Source organism: Scardinius erythrophthalmus, assembly GCF_964197995.2.
Source record: "Scardinius erythrophthalmus genome assembly, chromosome: 2".
Taxonomy (NCBI): Eukaryota; Metazoa; Chordata; class Actinopteri; order Cypriniformes; family Leuciscidae; genus Scardinius; species Scardinius erythrophthalmus.
Window position 1 is genome coordinate 45,003,104 of NC_138222.1, and position 21,408 is coordinate 45,024,511.

Genomic DNA, 21,408 nt, shown 5'->3' on the forward strand with positions numbered 1-21,408 from the left:
TGTATCCCTTCCTCTGAAAACAAAATTATAGTGAAATCAGTTCAGACTATAGCACAAAAGGGTCAGGCAAGACTTAATGACAGGACCAGCACTAACACAGCAAAGCAAAAGACATTGACTTTCAGTGCCTATCGCTAATTAAAGAATTGATCAGGATTTAATCGAAAACACTCTTGAAAATCAAACAACATAGATTGGTGAGCGCAAGCCAAGCACATAAAGGTGCCTGTGCTCACTCATTTCCCCAATTTTAATCTTTCAAGACAATATTTTAACAACACTGCTTTAGCAAATCTCAAAATAAATATCTGTTTCATACTGTACATTATAAAGTTGTGATGGATAAAATCTCTCATAATATATCTATATATATATATATATATGAAGAGTTCAGATGCAAAAGATGCTAAATGCCATCTGAATTTTTTTTCTAGAATGATTTTTATCAAGCTTGTATATTTAAGTACAGTAATTTCACTTAAATGACAATTAATGGGTAATTTTCATTGCCATTTAAGTGAAATTACTTAATTTAAATATACAAGCTTGATAAAAAATTATCAGTCTAGAAAAAAAATTCAGATGGCACTTAGAGGCTTTTGCATCTGAACTCTTCATATATATATATATATATATATATATATATATAATGATTGATTTTAGTTTTTAGGGTTTTATTTCCAAATTTTTCAAACAAAATAGTACAGACTTAAAATACGAGTCATTTTATTTCACGTTAACGATATATATCACAATATAATTATTTTTGCTTTAAATAAGGTTTTTATATCATCAAAATAATGTATACCATTGAAATTTCATAATTCTTATCACCAATTTCAATGTCACAAAAAACGTATACTAATAATAATATTACAAGCAATAGGACAACAAACTACAATAGAACAAAGAAACCGACCTATTTGAAAAACTTCATAGAAATAACAAATACTAGCCTAAATAAATTGTATAAAGTAATCAAATGTATATAAAAACACTACCTTCACTGTGTAAATTAAATATACATTTATTCGTAACACTTTACAATAAGGTTCATAGTTAACTACCTTAGTTAACATGAAATCTTTAATATGTCATTAAAATCAAAGGTTGTATTTGTTAACATTAGTTAATGCACTGTGAACTAACATGAACAAACAATGAACAGCTGCATTTCAAGAGCATTGAGAAATGTTCTCTTTTTTTTGTTTGATTAACATTAATGACACAGATGCCAGCAGGATCATTAGGCCACTGTCTCATTAAGACCAAATACACGGATCCACCATACTGTTTCAAATGCACGGTTTACGTTCACTTGAGACATAAATGATTGTGTTTACAAGGACACTTGCTAAGACTGACATTTTGACACACAAGTATGCCTATAACAGTTGAAGCCCAATTAAGGGGCAAAAAGAACTCAGTTCAGTACTACGCTCTATGAGCAGCGGCTTCATGTGCGCACGTCTCACAGCCCTCAGAAACCATCAGCGCACGCATATAACGAAATGAGTTCTCTTATGCTGACTATTGCGTTTCAATGGTTCAAAATCACTCGTTTTAAAAAACGTATGCAAACGATAAGCTTCGGTGACCATGCAGCACAGCAGCATGCAATAGAGAAGATGGTCCAAAATCTCTACTGGTTGACAAATTTCTACCGGTTAATCGTGTCTACTGGTATATCGCCCACCTCTACCACAGAGAGTAAAATAACTGAAGAGGAAAGAAAGAGTTGGCTTTGCAACACTTCACTTTGCAACCACAATGCAAATGAAATATAAAGAAAGAAAATACATGAATAATTGAAAGAGATAAATTTGACTAAAGTTAATATTGCTTCTGTAGTATTAACTTGTATTAATATCTAAGAAGTCACTTACCCACATAATTGTCACAGAATATAGAACTGTTCTATTCATGCCATGCTAAGAGAAGGTCAGGAGTGAGAGAACAACATTGTTGAAAATACATTTTAACAAACTAAATTTAACAAGAGCAAAAATGAGGTAAAAATGGCTAAGCGAAATAAAGACTGGATTGGAATTCAAGAAACGTAAAAGAGAAACTCTCTTTTGTGGAGTTTGTCATTCATTTATCGTTCAAGGACGATGGATTTCTCTTGAATGGACTTTTTTTATGGTTTTCGTCCACATTGTCAGCACAGTCAGAGTTACTCAGAGCCTGTGACATGACCCCTACCACTAGGTAAAGGAAAACGAGGAGAAAGAAAGAGGGAATGGGAGGGATGGGGCTGAGGGGACGACAGGACACAGTGGGGGCTCAGCTGGCTTCATGATTGGCCGATTTCATCTCCTGTGGTGCTGCAACTTATGTGCAAACCACCTCCACACCTGACTGTCTGCATGTGTGGGTCAGCTTTAGTCTGCCACAAGGATAGTAAAACCTGAAATCACCTACATTGTGGAGACTGGCCAACAGCTTCCATGAGGAAATTGGCTTAATAAATACACTAAATAATCTCTTGAATGAAATTCTCTTTAAATGAAAATGTAAATGAAAATGGATCGAGAATATCATTAGCTCAGCATAAAAACAATAGAAGTCAATGGAAAGCCCCCACCGCAGTGCACATTCTAATGAAGTATATTAAATCCACTGCATACATATCTGCACTCAAACCCAATTTCACACTGAATTAAAGGGCTTTTATTGCTGTCTGACTACCTAAGGAGGGTGCAAGGACATGTCCCGGTCTCCCTCCACCTCTTGCTTACCATCATTCTGTCCTTTTTATACAGTACTCTTAATCCAGCTGACATATCTCACATAAAGCCCTCCATACAACCCACAAGGCCAACGGTGTCCTTTCAGGCTCTGCCACAATGACATCCAAAATCACTCATTCAGTTAAAGGGTAGTTGATTATGATTTAACTTCTTTAACTTTAGTTTGTGTGTAATGTTGTTGAACATAAACAACATCCGCAAAGTTTCGACGCTCAAAGTTCAATGCAAAGGGAGGTATTTTATTTTACAGAAATTGATTTTTAAAGACTAAAACCAACGGCTGGTAGAGACAACAACAAGCTTCTTCCCGGGTTGGTGACATCACAAACCCTAAAATTCAGCAGCCTTGCTGCCCACTGTGAATCGAGCAATTAAGCGATAAATGTGCCTTTTAAGAGTGCAAAATGTTGTGCAGTGCCAGGCTGTGGAAAAACACAGTTGCATTGGATTCGCAGTGAGCCTGAAATTAAAAAAAACTATGCTGTGCCTACTATATTGGATCTCACAGGAACGACGCAACACGCTTATGTGAGAAAAAAAGTTTTTACTGTGTCACAATTGCTTTGTTACAGATCGTTTGATATGTACAGATTATGTGTACATGTCTAACCAAAATGTATATGTTTCTGATATGTAATGATTCATATTAAAGGGCACCTATTATGCAAAATTCACTTTTACATGGTGTTTGAACATAAATGTGTGTTGGCAGTGTGTGAGCAAAACCACCCTAGAATGATAAAAATTCACGCAGTGGTTTTTTTTACAATCTCAATAAATCATAAGCACTGTCTCAGAATGAGCTGTTCTCAGATTCGGCGCAATGTGACGTAGAATTGAGCTGGCCCCTCCCACGACTATTGATTGACACTTTTGAGACACAGTTTGAGCCGAGACCTGCCCTGAGTGAGCTGGACACAGAGTCCGCCATTGTTCGACGCTTGAGCAGCTGTAGACAAGAATGTCTCCTAAGCGATTGAGGTGTGTTGTTGATGGATGTAAGAATGAACATAGCAGTCTTCATTTACTCTCGTTGTTACTCGAGGATGGATCTGTACTGTTTGTGATCAAGCTTACACTCTCCGGAGCGACAGGACTAACGTGACTGGACACGGAAGAAATGAAAGTGCGAGCGCGCTCTTTATGACAGCTCTTCGAGTCATTTTACGGATATAAGGTTTACCAGTTTATTAACCACCCACTGAAAAGGTGTGTATATTTGTTTACTGTTAGTTGTAACGAGTGTTTTGTGTACTTCGCTGTGTATGTTGTTGATAATGAAAGGGAGAGAGAGAGAGTTTATGGATAAGACTTTAATGCGCACTTCTTATACTATGTTTATTCAGCTCTTACAGAGATTCTCTGGAGTAAAACTAACGCTCATCTATTGTGTGATGTACAATAAACTTCACTGAACTCGTCAGTATATTTTGGTCATCATTCGGACGGGTTCTGCTACAGCAGGCTTGTATTAGTGGATAAAAGCAGACGACAAATAAGTTATAACCATAATTAAACTAAACTATACCTGTTCTATGTCCATACAGCATATATTCTCTGGCTCTGTGGGCATTATTGTCCGACTCCGAGTCGAAATGAACACCGCAACTGAGAGTTTCTGTTCTGATATTATCAGATGAGATTGTCCTTCTGAGCATGAGCTCGTGAGGCTCCGCCCCCTGTGCCGTGCAGCAGCAGTTCATTTGCATTTAAAGGGCACACACTAAAACAGCGCGTTTTTCTGAGCCCCAAAAAATTACAATTTAAACATGCTGTAAAAAAATGATCTGTTGGGTATTTTGAGCTAAAACTTCACATTCATACTCTGGGGACATCAGAGACTTATTTTACATCTTGTGAAAAGAGTCATAATAGGTGCCCTTTAAATTATATATAGAGATCAATCAAAGAACGCTCCCTTTACAATCGCTGGAGCTGTCAATCAAACAGCGTGAGTGTTCTGGACTCTCTCTAAAACTCCCGTTAGAATCAATGCATCTCTTATTTACAATGTGTTTGCACAGTTAGTTATGATGAAAGCATTCGTTAGTGTGCAGAACTCGAGTTACAATGACGAGGTCGCTGCATTCATGCGCTCAACATGTCTGTGATTGGCTACAATGCTCATCCACTGCAACCTTTCGTGCCACAATCAATCTAAAATATAATGCTATAATCTACACTTTTCACGATTAGTAATCTTATTTAAATTAGATTAGAACTGTAATAGTAAAAACGTGCTAAAAGTTTTTGAGAGAATTACACATATAATACTTAGCTATTTCGCAAAGATGTTAGCCAATCAAAGCAGTGGCCGTTACTTACACTGAAGTCTCACAGCAGACACGCCCCCTTAAGAGAGAGAGAGAGAGAGAGAGAGAGAGAGAGAGAGAGAGAGAGAGAGCGAGAGAGAGAGAGAGAGAGGGGTATGGCATATTCATCATTCATGGATACAATGTGTATTTGGCACCATTCATGTGTCAGCAAAAATGTACTTTATGCAATAGTGAAAATACACTATACCGAATCTGTGCATATTTTTTTTTTCATTTAGATGTTTATTCTTGTAATGTATTTTCTCTTACACATTTAAGTGATTAGAGCTCCTGTAAACCAGATGATTTTATGATCACACTTGGCCAATAAAGGTCTAACAGTTTCTGAAAGTGAAAATAACTATTATTCTTCTCTTTTTATTCTACCTCTTGCCTTTATTCTGCAAAGTCCACTGCATTTAGCTACATCAACAGTTTAACTCTTCCTCTAGAAATGCCAAAAAAGCACAAAATCATCATCAATTTTAGGACCAACAAAGCTAAACACACCACCTACACACAAATGTTAATACACACTGCCACATACTGTACATAAGTGAATGAGACCAGTATTATAAACAAGTTCGATTTGGGTTACACTTTATTTTAAGGTGACATAGTTACATTGTACTTAATCAAATAAGTACGGAGCGGGCACGACAATTCATTTACATGACAGTGGGTGGTCTCTTGGTTTCCCATGTTCCACACCAATATATTGACCAGGCCTTTAAGATTATCAGATTTTCATTATTGAATGAAAACTCACAGATTAAATAGCGTCTGATTAAAACAAAGTGGTTATAGAAATTCACAACATATCAGGACATTATTGGTTTTCTTGTGGTATTTGTTTTTTTAAATTATTTTTTATATGTTCATAATGGGCATTTTTAAGCTGATATTAATATTATACACACATTTAAAGAGGCGATTTCTTTAAGACTTTTTCTGGAGCGCTTTTCTTAATTATCACATATTACAGTATTCATCTCAAAATCAAAAGTTGCAATGTACATTGGTTTGACATTAAAAAATGTTGAAGTTTTTAGTGGTTTACATCCATTTTTAACATTGGCCATAACATGACAATTATCAGCATTGGCTGGAACTGTTTTAAAATAATTTTAGGGATTTTTCAGTCAATATTGTGTCAAAAAAAGTGCTAATTTAAATTCAACAATTTGTGAATATCTTATTTGCTTTTTTGACATTTATACGGTACTTTGAAAATGTCTTAGGCATGTTAGATTTTTCACCATTTTTATGTTTAATATCTTTTCTTTTGCTATGTCATTGGGAAATATCAGTTTATATTTCCAAACTTTCATTTTGACATTCATTGTAATAACCCAGTGAATCAGCTTTTTTTTTAAAGATTTTGGTTGACTTTTGCACAGGACTGCATATTGGCATTATATTCTCAAAATATTGTTTTGTACCACAAGAAAACAACAACAACAAAAAAACTATTTTTACCTTTTAGTAACCACCCTACAAGCAATAATCAGAAACGACATGCATATTACAACACTCAGAGAAACATAAATGTACCACACAATTCAGTGAAATGAGATGGAAGAAACAGTCTTTCTGAAATCACATTGAGTAGCGCCACTTTCCTTCAGAACAGACAGGAAAAGGCCGAACAATAATCAAGAAACGGGCTGCAATGCTGATGAAAAAAAGATGAATAAGAAGAGAAAAAAAAGGAATAGACAGCTTGAGGGACAGAATGAAGACGCCTCACTCTAGTTTATACGCCCTGATTTTGACCTCTTGTGGAAAAATTCCAGACTTCACTTCTACATAGTCCTAACAACAATCTCAAACAAACACACAGATACCCCCAGAACTAAAGCACAAGCAGATGAGACATGATGTCTGCAAACTTCTATCTAACAAAGATAACAGAGCAGCTATAAACACAGACAACTGGTTTCAGCACCCCTCCTACAGCCTGACGCGACACTTTGTCTCCAGTCCTTTTACCAGATTGACAAAGATAAAGCAAACAAAACACACAAGTATGCAAATACACACTCATTGTAAAAGCAAGGAAGATTTATTACACAGAGACACTTATGCTTGTTCATGCACTTGTTTCTGGCAAGGTAATAATCAGAATATGATGAAAGGAAAGAATTATTTTAAAAATGGATTCCCTTGCTTGGGTATATGGGAATAAGGAAAAGAAACAGGTTTAAGTATTTTGAAGTGAATTTTCAGCTTTGGGAGGGTTTCCAGGCATGCACACTCCCCAACTTTTACATGACTGAAAAGTAGGGTCAGGGTGATATTTGGAGGATTAATCTCAGCCTCTCAGTTACAGTATTACCTAAATTAGGTCTGTCCATTTAATGCATTCATTTAGTGGGATTACTTCTAAAACTAAAAAACAATGCTATAAAAAAACAATTTAACTAATTATGCCTCGTGGCAAGTTCTGTTATAAGGAATTTTCCTACAGTTATACTGGAGCAATTCATGCTTGAAGCATCACGTCCATGCATTTGTAGTCTCGAGAAACGTTTTTAAATACTGAATTACATTTAACTTAAAACACAGTGGTTGCCAAGTCTGCCTCAGATAGAATGACAAATTCAATGGATTGCTGTGGACTGTAGGCCAGTGATTGGCTTCAGTGATATGGAAATAAAACAAAATATATGCATTTTAAGACCAATTATTATAATGACTATTCAATGATTTCCATGTTATCGGTAGCCACAATGATGTTGAACATTTTTTAACTGTGATTACTTTTACTTTTATGCATTTGGCAACTGCATTGCATTGAAGGTATAGATTTTTGAAGGAATGCTGTATTTGAATAAGAATTTGATTAGTTACAACTAACCATACTAATTTGATTAATTATATGCTAATGCTTTATAAAGTATAATCTATTTTTAATTCTAATTTGATTAGTCAAAATATATGCATTGAATTACAATTTATATTATAATATTTGATATTTATATCAATTGGCAGCCCTAATTTAAGTTGATAATTTTCTCGATATCATGAGAGACGAGAGAAAAAAAGCGAGACATGAACCTTCAGTGTTTGTGTGCGTGTAAGAAAGTGAAGTTTTGAGTTGAGAGTGAGATCTTATTGAGTTGAATTCCAGTTATTGAATGAGAATGAAAAGGCTCACACAGCAGCGTCTATCATGAGTGGCTGTCTGGTTTCCGACACTGTGCAGAGCCAGAGCCCATCTGACTTCAAGTGTCTCTCTTGTCTTAGACAGCCTCCAAAAAATGGGACAAACACACACACACTCTTACACACAAACACTGCTTCAGAGCAACAACAAATAAAAACATTTAATTCATAAAATTCCCTCAGGCATAAAAGGAGAGGAAAAGATATCATCTGAGAGACATTTATTGGTTTTTAACTTTATAGGGCTTTTTTATGCCTGTGAACCATTAAACACATTTAAACATTTTTAATTCTGCAGAGCAAAGAGACGTTTCAATAACATGCAGGCCTATCCCGGTCCTCCTACTCTCCTTAACAGCACTCCAGTGTATAGACATTACATATAAATAGTGAGGGAAGAGAAAGTGTAAAAGCAGTCACTGTGTTGTGTAAGAAAGAAATGAGAGATCTTGTTTGGCCATTTAATATTTCCAGCTCCAAACATAATTTTTTTTAAAGTTTCGTTTTACAAATTGCTGCCACACCACAGCAAACTTTTTCCTGGTGCCACAGTAAAAACAAACATTGAGGTGTTTACACAGGTTTGCGTGTGAGTGTTTGAGAGCTGCACTATTCTGGATTCTGAATTCTGAATTCTTAGGACTCTCCCACAATTCTGAATAGACAACTAAACAAAAAAACATGAAATTTACTAGAGATTCTTTATAGAGATTCCACTTTATATTAAGTGTCCTTAACTACTATGTACTTACATAAAAAAATAATGTATTTCTTGTGTTCATATTGTATTGCAAAACACTTTTTCTGCTACTGAGGTGGGAGACGGGTAAGGTTAGGGACAGGTTTGGTGGTATGGGTAGGTTTAACTGTGGGTTGAGGTGTAAGGGAAGGGTCAACAGTGTAATTATAGATGTAATTACAGAAAGTAATTATAGCTGTAGTTACATGCAGGTATATTCAAAATATTCAAAATATAAGAACAATGTAAAAACATGTATGTACACAATAAGTGCATTGTATCAAATGATTCATTTCAATGTTAGTACATAGTAGTTAGAGACACTTAATATAAATTAATACACTTAATATAAAATAGGACCCAGTCACTCCTCCCCACCTACTGGTGGAATGATGTAATGATAAAAAAAATGTTTTGCAGCTTCAAAGTACTTTCAAAAGGTGTTTTACTCTATTTTGATCGCAACCTTAGACATTAGTGTTTGTATCCGAACTATAAACTTTTATCTCAGTACTTCTGTGATCTTATTGTAACAGACAAATAATGAACTGGACTGAAGCTTCCAGTCCAATCATCCATGATTTTAGGCCAGTTGCTCTGACTTCCTTAGTAATGAAGAGTACAGTTGACTGGACCCCATTGACTTCCATAGTAGGAAAAAAAAGTACTATGGAAGTTAATGGTTCCAGTTAACTGTTTGGTTACTGACATTCTTCAAAATATGTTCCTTTGTGTTCAGCAGAAGAAAGAAACTCATACAGGTTTGAAACAACTTGAGGGTGAGTAAATGATGACAAAATTTTCATTTTAAAGTGAAGTATCCCTTTAAATATAATAATATATATTGAATTAATTCGAACCAATAGTGCTTATTATAGAAGCCAAAATATATGCAAAATATATGCAACAATTATTTAAATGAAAACAATAATGATACTAATTATAAAAATTGAGTATAAATCTGTAAATAATCCCTTAGCAGAAACAAATGAAAATACTTACGAAAACTGATAGTGATAATAATTATGCACTTATCACAGAGGATTATTCAGCATACCACATTTACAAATTATGACAAAGGCTCTATCAGTCTTAGAAAAGGCACACATCAGTAGCTGCTACCCAGAGGATTGTGTACCCTGTAACTTAAAAAAGTACTTCTTAGTACCCCACAGGAAGTGTACCCTTTGACTTGAATAAGGTACTTTTTTGTACCCTACAGGATGTGTACCCATGGGAACACGAAAGGACCTTTAATGGTACATTTGTGAATGTTGTACCTTAACTATTACTTTATATGACAATGTACCTTTTCAAAGGGTACATATATGTACCTTTCACCATGCATATTTCATTGTGTACCCCTTTTCTTTGGAAAGGTACTTTTTGGTACTCAGCTGGATACATGTTTGTTCCTTTGCTGGCACATTTGTGAAATTTGTATCTTAAAGTACTTAATTGTACCCTCACTGTACCTTTATTTCTGAGAGTGATACACTGATGATTGCAGGAGCAGGCATGACAATTGATTTATTATAAAATTTGGATCCAGAAATCCAGAACAACTATTAAAGAGTAGGAGGTTGAGGTTGTTGAATAATATAAGTATTTGTGATGTGTGATTGATAAGCTGAATTGTAAAAAGGGCCAGCAACGTCTACAGAGAGAAGTTTAACGTTGATCGGTCCTTGATGATTTTATTTTACAAATCTTATATTGAGTCTGTTTTAACATTCGCTGTTATGCTGGTATGGCAGTCTTAAAGTGAAGGCAAAGAACTGCTTTGGCAAAAATAGTTAATACTAGTAGTACGATTTTAGGAATTCCGCAGAGTCACCCATCCTGTTTAATCGCCAGGTAGTTACAGTAGAAAAGCCCAATCCATCTTAATGGTTAGTTCCCATCCTCTCTACTCTGAGTTTCAGTTTTTATCCTCAGGATCTCGGTTAAGATTTCCCTCTGTTAGGAGTAACAGGTACAAACATTCAGTTATTCCTACTTCTATTTCTCTGTTAAATTTGGGCATGGGGGGAGTAGGTGGAAGTAGGTAATTTTTTATGTATTGGAAATTGTCTTCTTTTGTATGCTGGTCTTGCTGTAAAACCAATTTCCCTTCGGGGACATAAACAAATAAAGAAATAAATAATGTGGTTGAAAAGACTGTTTGTGAAGCTGTTTCAATACATGACAACTGCTCTCTCTGGGTCAGCGGCAGCATCAACACAGATTTGAATGTTCGCTGTGATCGCACTTGTAAAAGGTTAAGACATAGCCGAATTGATGTCAACTAAGAATAGGATTGTGTGGGTATTTGAATCAAAATTGTAATGTTTCAATTCAATTGTGCAGCTCTAGAGTGTTTTGAGGCATCGGAAATGTAGGAAGAGTTTACTATACAGTATAAGAACATTAATATCTGAATCGCCTGTAATTGAACAGCAAGTAACAGATTATCGCAAGTTATTTAGGCTCAAATGTACCTGGGCCTACTTCAATTCAAGAAAATGTCATTATACATGGAAAAAGAGAACAACAATATTTACAACATTTGTTAGCCATGGCTTTATCTTTGCCCTTTTTCTTAATCTCGATCTCATGACTGCACTTCTAACACAAAGAAACCAATTTCGACAGAAACCATCTCCGCTTCGTTCTGTTTAGCCTATTCTCATTGGAAAGAACTAATGAAGGGGCAAATGAAGGTGTTATGACAGCCTAGAATTTATCACGTCATCGCACAAACAGCATGAGATGAATGAACAAAGAGGTGACAGCGAGAAAGAGACTTGGACTCAGAGAGAAACAGAGAGAGAGAGAGAGAGAGAAAGCATATTTCAGATGAATCCAAATCCCCAGCATTGTTGTCACACAAAGCAGGCATTTGGCTAGGTCATTGGCTTCGTGGAGCTGCCAATGTGGAGCTGAGGTAGTCTGTCTGAAGTCTCTCTGTCGCTTCCTTTTCTCATCTCTGTGAGCATGTTGCTTTGACAGTTGAGACACAACTCAGTCTAGATTTATTCATTAAAATGGCCTTGTACACAAAGTACATGCCTCTACCAGTCATGTATTTATGATCAAGCTATGAATAAGTCAAGAATACTGAGGCAGGCCAGCTCAGATAGCAAATTCCAAGGGACATTTTTAGTTAACTAAGCCTAATGGAAGAGTTATCCTTTTGTCGGCTCTACGGGGAGGATGAGCGAAGGCAGAGGTTTGTAGGGCACTTTGTGAGACTGCAGAGAAGCTGCTGATGAGTCAACGGCTGGTTTCACTCTCACAGAGCATCAGCCAAACGCCTTGAAAGACACCTCAATATAACAACTTTTCCCTCGGTGCATTTCTACAGTCAAGTTTCAAACTTTTTTCTGAGGTTCTTGGCACCACTGCAACATGTTCAGCCGCTGCCAAACTAGAAACTGCCAAAGTATGTCAACTTGTTTTTTATGATATCTTTCTTTTATGAATGAAGAGTTTTTATTGTTGGAAATCAAAAACATATGTTTATAAATAGCACAACATTATACAGGAATAATAATAAAAGATTAAGACTTAATTGCACATGCACACACACACGGACAATGATGACAAAAAAACATTAAAAAGACAATAGTACATAATGGGGTTTTTAGTGCCTCTTTTCCATTACAAAAAAAGTTGCAAAACTGTAATGGAATAAGACAGGTATACCATTGTAACTCTTTATAGGCAAAAATTTGCTTGTTTAGCCAAAATTCTGTTTCATCTATTATGCAATATTTTACCCAATGATGCCACTTGAAGAAAGAACAAGCATAATCGCTGAAAAAATATTATAATAGGCTATCTAGAATTTGCTTAGCAATTCTAAACATTATAAAAAATGTAAAAAAATAAAATTATAAACAAAGTAAAATTTATGATTTTGGGCAGTAATTTACATTTTGGTGCATTACTACTCCATGGTATTTTTACAGTGGTATGCTAATGATATACTCAAAAAAAAAAGAGAAAAAAAAGAAAAAAAAAGAAAAAAAACGTAGTATTGGAATGTCCTATTCTCAATATTAACTAACTATAAACTATGTATTTTGCCCCAATAAACTTCTAACAACTGCTTATTAATAGTGAGTTAGTTGTTAAGTTTAGGAACTGGGTAGAATATGGTCATGCAGAATAAGGCATTAATAAGTGCATTATAAGTGCTAATAAACCTAGTAATATGCATGCTAATTAGCAACTAGTTAATAGTGTGAATGGGACCTTAAACTAAACTTTCTTTTTCAGGTAGCTCTGATGAGTTTGGCAACAAATTAGTCATGGTTTCCAAGAATCTCTCTCTTACTCAAACAGAGTTTTTGTCTGTCGTTCTTGTTCGCTCTCTGTCTCACACAGATGTGCCCTGACAGCCTTGCATGACTGAGGGTGAACCGAGAAAGAGATGGAGAAGATGAAGGAAGCAGAAATGAGACAGACAGATCGAGAGATACAGAAACAAGGGCTGAGGGAGGATGTCAGAGCTTGGGAGATTGTTCACGTCAGCATTCTGGAGCTTTCTGGCTTTGAAGAGTCTCTCTCATGGCAGGCTGAAGTGACAGGCACGCCTTGTACAGAAAAACGTACAATTTGTTATAAATCAGTGTGTCGGAGAAATGAGGGAAAGATGCATGAGAGAAAGAGAAGAGGAGACATTTACATGCTCATCATTTAGCTTTGTAACGCAGGCTTCAAATGCATCTACTTCACAGCAGCTGCTAACAACACCTCAGCTCTAGCCTTATCTGAACCTGCAGCTGTCATGTACAAATTGGTAAAAATGTGTATAAAATTAAGACACTTTGTGGAAATTGAGGGCAAATTTTTTGGTCATCAGGTTTCTTAAAAATCTTGCCCTGTGACTTGCAGATATGATTGTCTCGGATTTAAAATTAGGTAGAAAATGGCATAAATGGTCTTTTTCAATTAATTAATTCAAAACTCTGATTCAACACTGCCCTGAATTTTTTTAAATTAAATTCAGGCTTCAGATTAAAAATCAGGAAATATTTCAATTAATTACATTGAATTTTCATTTTTGTGCATATAATCAAGACAAAATAAATCTGTTCATTTAGTTATTTTTAATAAGCAAGCAATGTGAAAGAATGTCTTTACATTCAGTATTTACATTGCTCAATTTACATTAAACATTTTGAATCAAATTAGCAATATGGGCTAACTGGTAGAATCTAAAGAAGCATAATGTACAGATTGAAAAATAATTCTATGTAAAATAAAAACAATTATACATATACTAAGGTGACTGAAATGAAACTTGTGCTAAAAAGTACAGCATATTTTAGGATTATTTTACTGTGCTCAAATAAAATTGAACAGTAGACTTTTATACGTAAGCTCTGACAGTTTATTGTCAAGCCTGCTTTAATTTGTACAGCACTTTTCACAATTCGTGTTGTGTCAAAGTACCTTAACAGAAAATGGGAGGGAATTGCACTCTGGCAACAACAAAAAAGCTTATGTTTAGCTACAAGATGAAGAACCAGACTCATCATAAAAAGATAAAATATAACAGACTCCCAGCCCCAGGTAACATGAAAAAAGCGACAAAACCAGAAACGATTCCCCAACCTGTTGCTAGAGTTCTACCGTGACCCATTATTACTTTAGTTACATAAAGTTAAAAACTCTGAAGAAAAGAGGGCCTAATGTCAAATTCCGCTCTCATAACTTCCCAGTTGATTTATGAGATGCAGCATAACAGCTGAGCATTAGGGGAAAGAGAGAGAAAGATACAGAGGGAAAGACAGCAGGAAATGCGTTCGCTATTCATTTGTTACAGAGGGAGTGCACGAGGGCGCAACTTAGACACAAAAACAAGCCGCAAGCCGCATCTCTATCTCTGTCATAAATTATGGATGTTGTCTGATGTCTCCTAACTGCTGTGAGGCTCTCAGGGGGTCTTCTCAGTGGCGGAAGAGCTGAACTTATAATGTAGAGCCTTCCCCTCTCAATGTCAGCTCCAGCACAGGGAGTGCCGTTCAGAAGCACGGGTCATGGACTGGTGCAGCAGTGGTAAAACATTACTGGAAGATCAGCACACTTTATTCATTGTATGCATATGCTTTACGTTATAATTAGTAGTCCTTGCTAAGGCAAATATCACTATAACTATTGCACAAAACTTTTTATACTTGTCAACATGTGCCGGTATGCGGGAAAAAGTGAGGGTACGTACACTACAGATTAAAATATAGAAGTGCCAGTACTGGTTACCACTCAGAACACACAATAGTATCACGGTGATGAGTTTGAAACGGCCATGAATGAAGGTAAAGTTTTATAAGAAAATGCCATCAGAAGTGTTGTACCCTGGCAAGAGCATTATAATTTGGTAGACTCTGATGACATTTTAAAGCATCACTGTTTATAATTAGCTGGTCCTTTACATTAACTAACCCAGTGACAATATAACTTTCAACACAGGAAGCACTGACATAAACAGGAAACTGCTGTTCGGCAAATCCTCTTACAGCAGAGTCAGCTGATGAGACCGTTGAGAAATAACATTATTATGAAAGCTTTATTGAAGCACTATATTCAGCTGGAACACACAGTATAGGCTTAGACATGCACTATAGAAACACAATATTAAACACAGACATACAATATAGAAACACTATATTCAGCTGGACGTATAGACAACCACACTAAATATATATCGTACAGATAGACATACCATTGGATGTATAGAGACACTGTCTGCGTATTAGTTGAACGGTGAAATTTGGAAAAAAAAGTATTATCAATCTATCAAGATCAAATCAGCAAAAGGCACAAGACAGAAGGAGAGGGGAAGAGAGGCCACTTGTCCTATATGGTGTGCTGTACTTAGGCACAAAATCACAAACCTACATTTTATCGCTCTCTCTCTCTCTCTCTCTCTCTCTCACACACACACACACAAACACACACACATACAATGTCACAAAGCTCATTTGGTCCCTCAGCTCCCTCACCTCTGTCAGGGTCACAGCCATTTACTCGGTCCCATCCATCAGCACAGACTACACATGATCGTTACGCACACACCGACCCTCACAAACACACACAGCTCTTAGCCTCAGATATGTTCTCACAAACACCAATGAACACATTCGCATGTAGAAACATTTATTTGTTGAATTAATTCAATTATGAATTACATGAAATACCGAAATTTTGCAAAAAAGTAGTAGTTTGCATCACTGAATACTACCGTTGGTCGTTTCCCATTTTTATCGTAAAACAGTTGTCAAACATGAAATGTTTAGCTGCTTACATCTTACCACGCACACTTTCTGGTAAGATGACCGATAAGATGATTGGTATTTTTGCTCAGCTTGAGTGAACAGTATATATACATATCCCGCCTTCTTTGATTTGAGACTAAAAGCAATTTGGCTGTAAGGTTCTTTGATTATCAATTATTTATTATTAAATGTATTAATATTTATGAAGAGCTTTAACCAATATATTAAGCACGTGCAGAATTATCTAACACTGATGATAAACTAAATCCTATTAAAATCATCTGCTGAAAATACAGATATTCGTACGTGTTAACTTTGTCTGAAGTGCTCACGGACTAGCTTTGATCATTCCAATATGGTGGATAGCTTACGTATGGTGGCCCATAGAAAAAGTTGCTGCTAATAAGGCTCTATGCATATCTATGATCATAACAACAAACACAGCAGTGTGTAATGGAGTGCAGCATAGTAACCATTGGTAGGTACAATTTAGCCAAATATGATTATTGGGGGTGGGCTCGTCCCCCCCTGTCGAAACCCACTCATAAACTCTGAATAAAGACCCCTTTGCAGTCTCAGAGCATATTTTGACACCTTTAACCCTGTTAAACCCTCAAAACAAAGCATATTTTCAAAACCCAAAAGCTTAAATTCTTAATTAAAAAAAAAACATAATGTTGAAATCCCTTGTGTTATGGAAATGCCGTGCATTTCAGAGTACGTGCACTTCGATAAACACCACCAAACTCTTTAAATATGCCGCTCAGACATGACAAACAGCAGTGTAGGGAGTCTGTGGCGCATATGTATGCCAAAGCTCTGGGGAGGGGAACAGAAATCCAAACAAATCAATGCAGGCCGTGCCCCGGAGAGACGGGAGCCTCCACCACCGCCAATTACTGCAGCGCAGAAACAAACACAGTGGAAGTGAACTGGAAGAGAAGGCAAAGTCTGCTGCTAGCAGGTATAGCTGTAGTTTTGCATGTGCGTGAGGCCGAGGGAGGGGAAGAGGGGGGTCTGGATAGACTCACACAGGCAGGTTTGCTGGGTCTGGCAGTGCAGGCAGGCCACTCTGTAATTTACAGAGGTGGAATGCAGCATGCAGCCGCGGGTGCTAATTACAGAGTGTTCATCTCTCCCTCTCTCTCTCTTTCTGACTGTGAGCCAGCCGACCAAAACCAGCCGACTCCCACACTGCTCCGCTGTCAGCTGCAACCTTCAGACAAAATGCAGAAGTGCACGCACACACACACACCAGGACAGCTGTTTGGATAACATCTATGACTCAGGTGACTATCCACTCTACAAAAAGCCCACATAAAGGTTTAATAGTATGTAAAGAGCATTGTAATAGACCCCATTACAAAGCCACTGGAAATGGACTGCCAGTACTTATAAGGCAATTCATCTCTCTTGACTGGAATCTTCAAATGTTATGTTTTTTTTTTAGCAGCTACTGGTCAGGTCATATAGCATGCTCTCTTGGATGGCACAGATCTCTCCAGTCATGGCATGTGTATTGATGCCTTTCTTCATAGTGAACGAATTCATTGAAATCCATCCATTTGTGTCTCAATTATTCACACATATGCAAGCACACTCCCATTACCAAAGAAGCAAACCCACACAAAAGTATTAAATTCTGCCACATATGCATTGTGTACTAGGCACCTCCACACCAACAGTGTCCATTCTGCCCACTAATGGTATTGCGTTTAATTACATGAGTTGGATTATACTGGAGAAACCCAAGGTCAGCAGGACAAGAGCCTAGACTCACTTAGGGAAACATCCACCCCCTCAGTGGTCAAATTCAACGTCACAGCTTTTTAGATGTGAACGAGACTAAAATTAAGAAAGCAGAGAGAAAAGGATGGAAGACAAACTGTTTTGCACATGAGGTTTTGCCAGACCTCATTCACTGAGATGAAGTGCTAATTCCAATACTTGCTGTCTCATGCAAACATGGTTTGCTTACTTGCTAATGTCTTTTCTAAATACGATTATAGCCTATTAATGCTTCTGTTGCAAAAATGTTACAGCAAAAATTCTGCAAACAAAAATCCAAAAGAAGTGTAACCTCTTCAGTTGACTCAAGTGACAAGACTGACATTTAACTAATGGGCTTCATTCAATCACTACCAAGCATTAAATCAGCAGAGTCATGTTTAGTTTAAAGGGGTTATAGGTTAATAAATGTTTATCCACCGTAATCTTTATTGTGCTCGAAAGCAGTTTACCTGTGATAACACCGTCATGGTAATAAGCTATCACATTGACCGATAGGATGATTTTTTTTTATTTTTTTTTTTTTACTTTCTATGTTCTCTACAGCCAAGGAGGATTTGCAGACTAATTTATTATGAGCTTTAGTGAAGCTGGTTATGCTCAGAGAGATAAGGCTCAGATTAAACGCTGTCCTTTATCAGCATGCAGCACATTCAAAAGACACTGTTTCAATTAATTAATTGCCCAGAAGACAAGGTGCAAGGCAATTATTTTCCATACTTAGACATTCGTGTGAAAATATGGACAATAAGGACAGTAAATGGGAACATATCCAGGAACAGAGCTCTTTTTTACCTCTAGCTGCATCTCAAAATCTACTGTTCTGTCAACCTAGACAGCTTTTTAGGCACCAGATGAGTCAGCTGAGCCAACCCCGCACACGCCTATAAAACCCAAAATATAAATCACTAGATTTAGAGATATAAGCTGTGTCTGAAATCATCCATCCACAAATTCCTACATAGTATGTGGTGGTTATGTGCACTATGCCAGCAAGGATGCTGATGAATTCGGATGCTGATGTAGCCATGATCGAGTGAGTCGAGTAGTGCTACCTGATGATGACCCTAGAAAATAATGAATGAATGCCTTTTATTGGCTTATCAAGAAAAATGGCCCATTGCTACGTAGAAAACAATCAGTCATGAACACCAGCACTGCAACAATATTGCAATTTATATATTATTAATCTTTAATTGAAGTTACTTTTCATATGGATTAGTTAGCCAGAATATTTTAGGTTTTCTTTCTTCTAGCTCTTCTCTAATCGGTTTGTTGTTATCCCAGCCAAGATGATGCCTTGTTATCTTTTTCATCTGGACTTCTAAGCTAATTTATCTCTCAAAAGTTTTATGTGCAGCATAAATATATAAAAAAATTAATAATGTCTCTGAGGCCATTTTTATTATAGCACATATTGATAGAAACTGTTTTTGACATTAGTTAACTATTCTAACTTTTGTTATGATGAAAAGAGACTGAGGAGTGACATTGTGACATGAAAGTAATGCTAGTGTGTTGTCGTAGGTAAGGGTGAAATATCCAGTTAGTCTACTTAAATTTGTCTTGGACAAATGACAGCACACAGAGTGGAATACAACACATAACAATTAGTAGCCTACAGCAGATAATTACCAGTTATTATTTAACATTAATAAATCTTACAATTAAAAATATTAATTGACACTGGTATGAAAGACTTTTTTGCACAGATTAACTATAAACAATGGGACTCTTCACCACCTGCTTAGTGGTAGGGCATATAAAATATAGATTACATATTTGACTGCTCATTGACCAATCAGAATGAAGTATTCTAGAGTCATGCAATAAATAACTAAAAACTAGTAATATATTAAAAATGTCAATAACAACAAAGGCAGTGCATAACACAAAAACAGAATTGCCATTTAAAGACCTGGGATTATCACATAAAAAGCAAGATCATATGAGTAGTTGAATGGACCTGCAGGCTAGTTAGCTATCCTGGGTCTGAAGATGCACTTCTCAACTAAACTATATGCTTCATTTCAAACACACTCACATCAGACAAACGCAGCATAAAAAAAAATGGGATGCTGTTGTTGCACAAAAAGTTGATCAAAGGAGTAAAGATGTAGTGATGAACATGATTCAATAAGCAATTTGCAGATAAAAAATTTGCAAATTCAAACAACACCATTCCAAATTACCCCTTTCTTTCTCTAGTATTTTGTTTGTGTGACTGAAGCAATGATCTCGGCTTCGATACGGCGCATGAACTTTCATAAACCTACCTGGATGATGTTCAGCTGAAGGTGCGGCCCCTTCCGAGAAGACAGCTGCTTTTAAAATGTGAAAATGCGATGTTTTTGCTTGTGCCCTAACAGAAGAAAAAAAAAGACAAACGCAAGTTTTCTTAGAAAAGAAATGTGTTCGGACATTTAGACCTGCGGACAGTATTCCAAGTGACTCTTCTTGGTTGTCGTCTAGGGTTTCGGGACGAGACGCTGTGCAGCGCGTCTGAATCTCAAGCTCTAAACACACACACGGCTGTTTCACTCTCAGCTGTCTGTCTCCAGCTCGCAGACAACAAAAGTCCACCCTTTACCGTAGTGTGTTGAAGAAGAGCGCACACAAAATAACGAATGGGTTTGCTGTTATTTATTTATTTATTCGTTGTCACTAGTTGTCTCCATCAAGAAACATTTCATAATTTGGTAACACTTTACAATGAAGTCTAATTTGTTCTCATTAGTTAATGCATTAGCTAACATAAGCCTAACAAAGGGCAAACTATATTTTAAAGGATTTATTAATGTCCGTAAAAAATGCTAGTTTTTACAGTAGCCTACAACAAATGTTAACAAATACAATTTCAGATTTTGAAAATGTATTAGTAAATGCTGCAATAGGGCCTGTCTAAGCTGTAGAAGTTGTTGTTCATTGTTCATGTTAACAAATGGAACCTTATTGTAACATACATTTTTTATCATTTATAATTCTTTAAATTATAGTTTGGTCAAATGTATTAATGATAAATTAAATGTTGAGAGAGAACTGTAAAATCTGTAATGGAGAAATCTCTTTTATAAGGCCATTATGGAGACATACACTCTTAAAAATAGATATCAACAGAACCATAGATACTAATAAAGAACTGGAAAAGGGTTCTTTAGATAATTAAAATGTTCTTCACAATTGAGAAAGGATGGTTCTTTTAAAGGGGTGGTATAATGCCCTTTTCACAACATGTAAAATAAGTCTTTGATGTCCCCAGTGTCTGTCTGTTGTGTCTGTCCCTTTAAATGCAAATGAGCTGCTGCTCCCGGCACAGAGGGCGGAGCTTCAACAGCTTGTGTCCTTTTACCTCACACAGACATGCACTGAACATTTCAAAA

General features: G+C 36.4%; 1 protein-coding gene across 1 annotated transcript in view; it reads right to left on the reverse strand.

Annotated features, from left to right (window-relative positions):
- The window catches only part of dok4 (docking protein 4), a 46,572-nt gene extending 25,951 nt beyond the window's left edge, over positions 1–20,621 (reverse strand). The window contains exon 1 of the mRNA XM_081348999.1: positions 20,305–20,621. The gene's annotated coding sequence lies outside the window, so the exon portion shown is untranslated. The remainder of the gene's footprint in view (positions 1–20,304) is intronic.
- Positions 20,622–21,408: the final 787 nt, after the last annotated feature.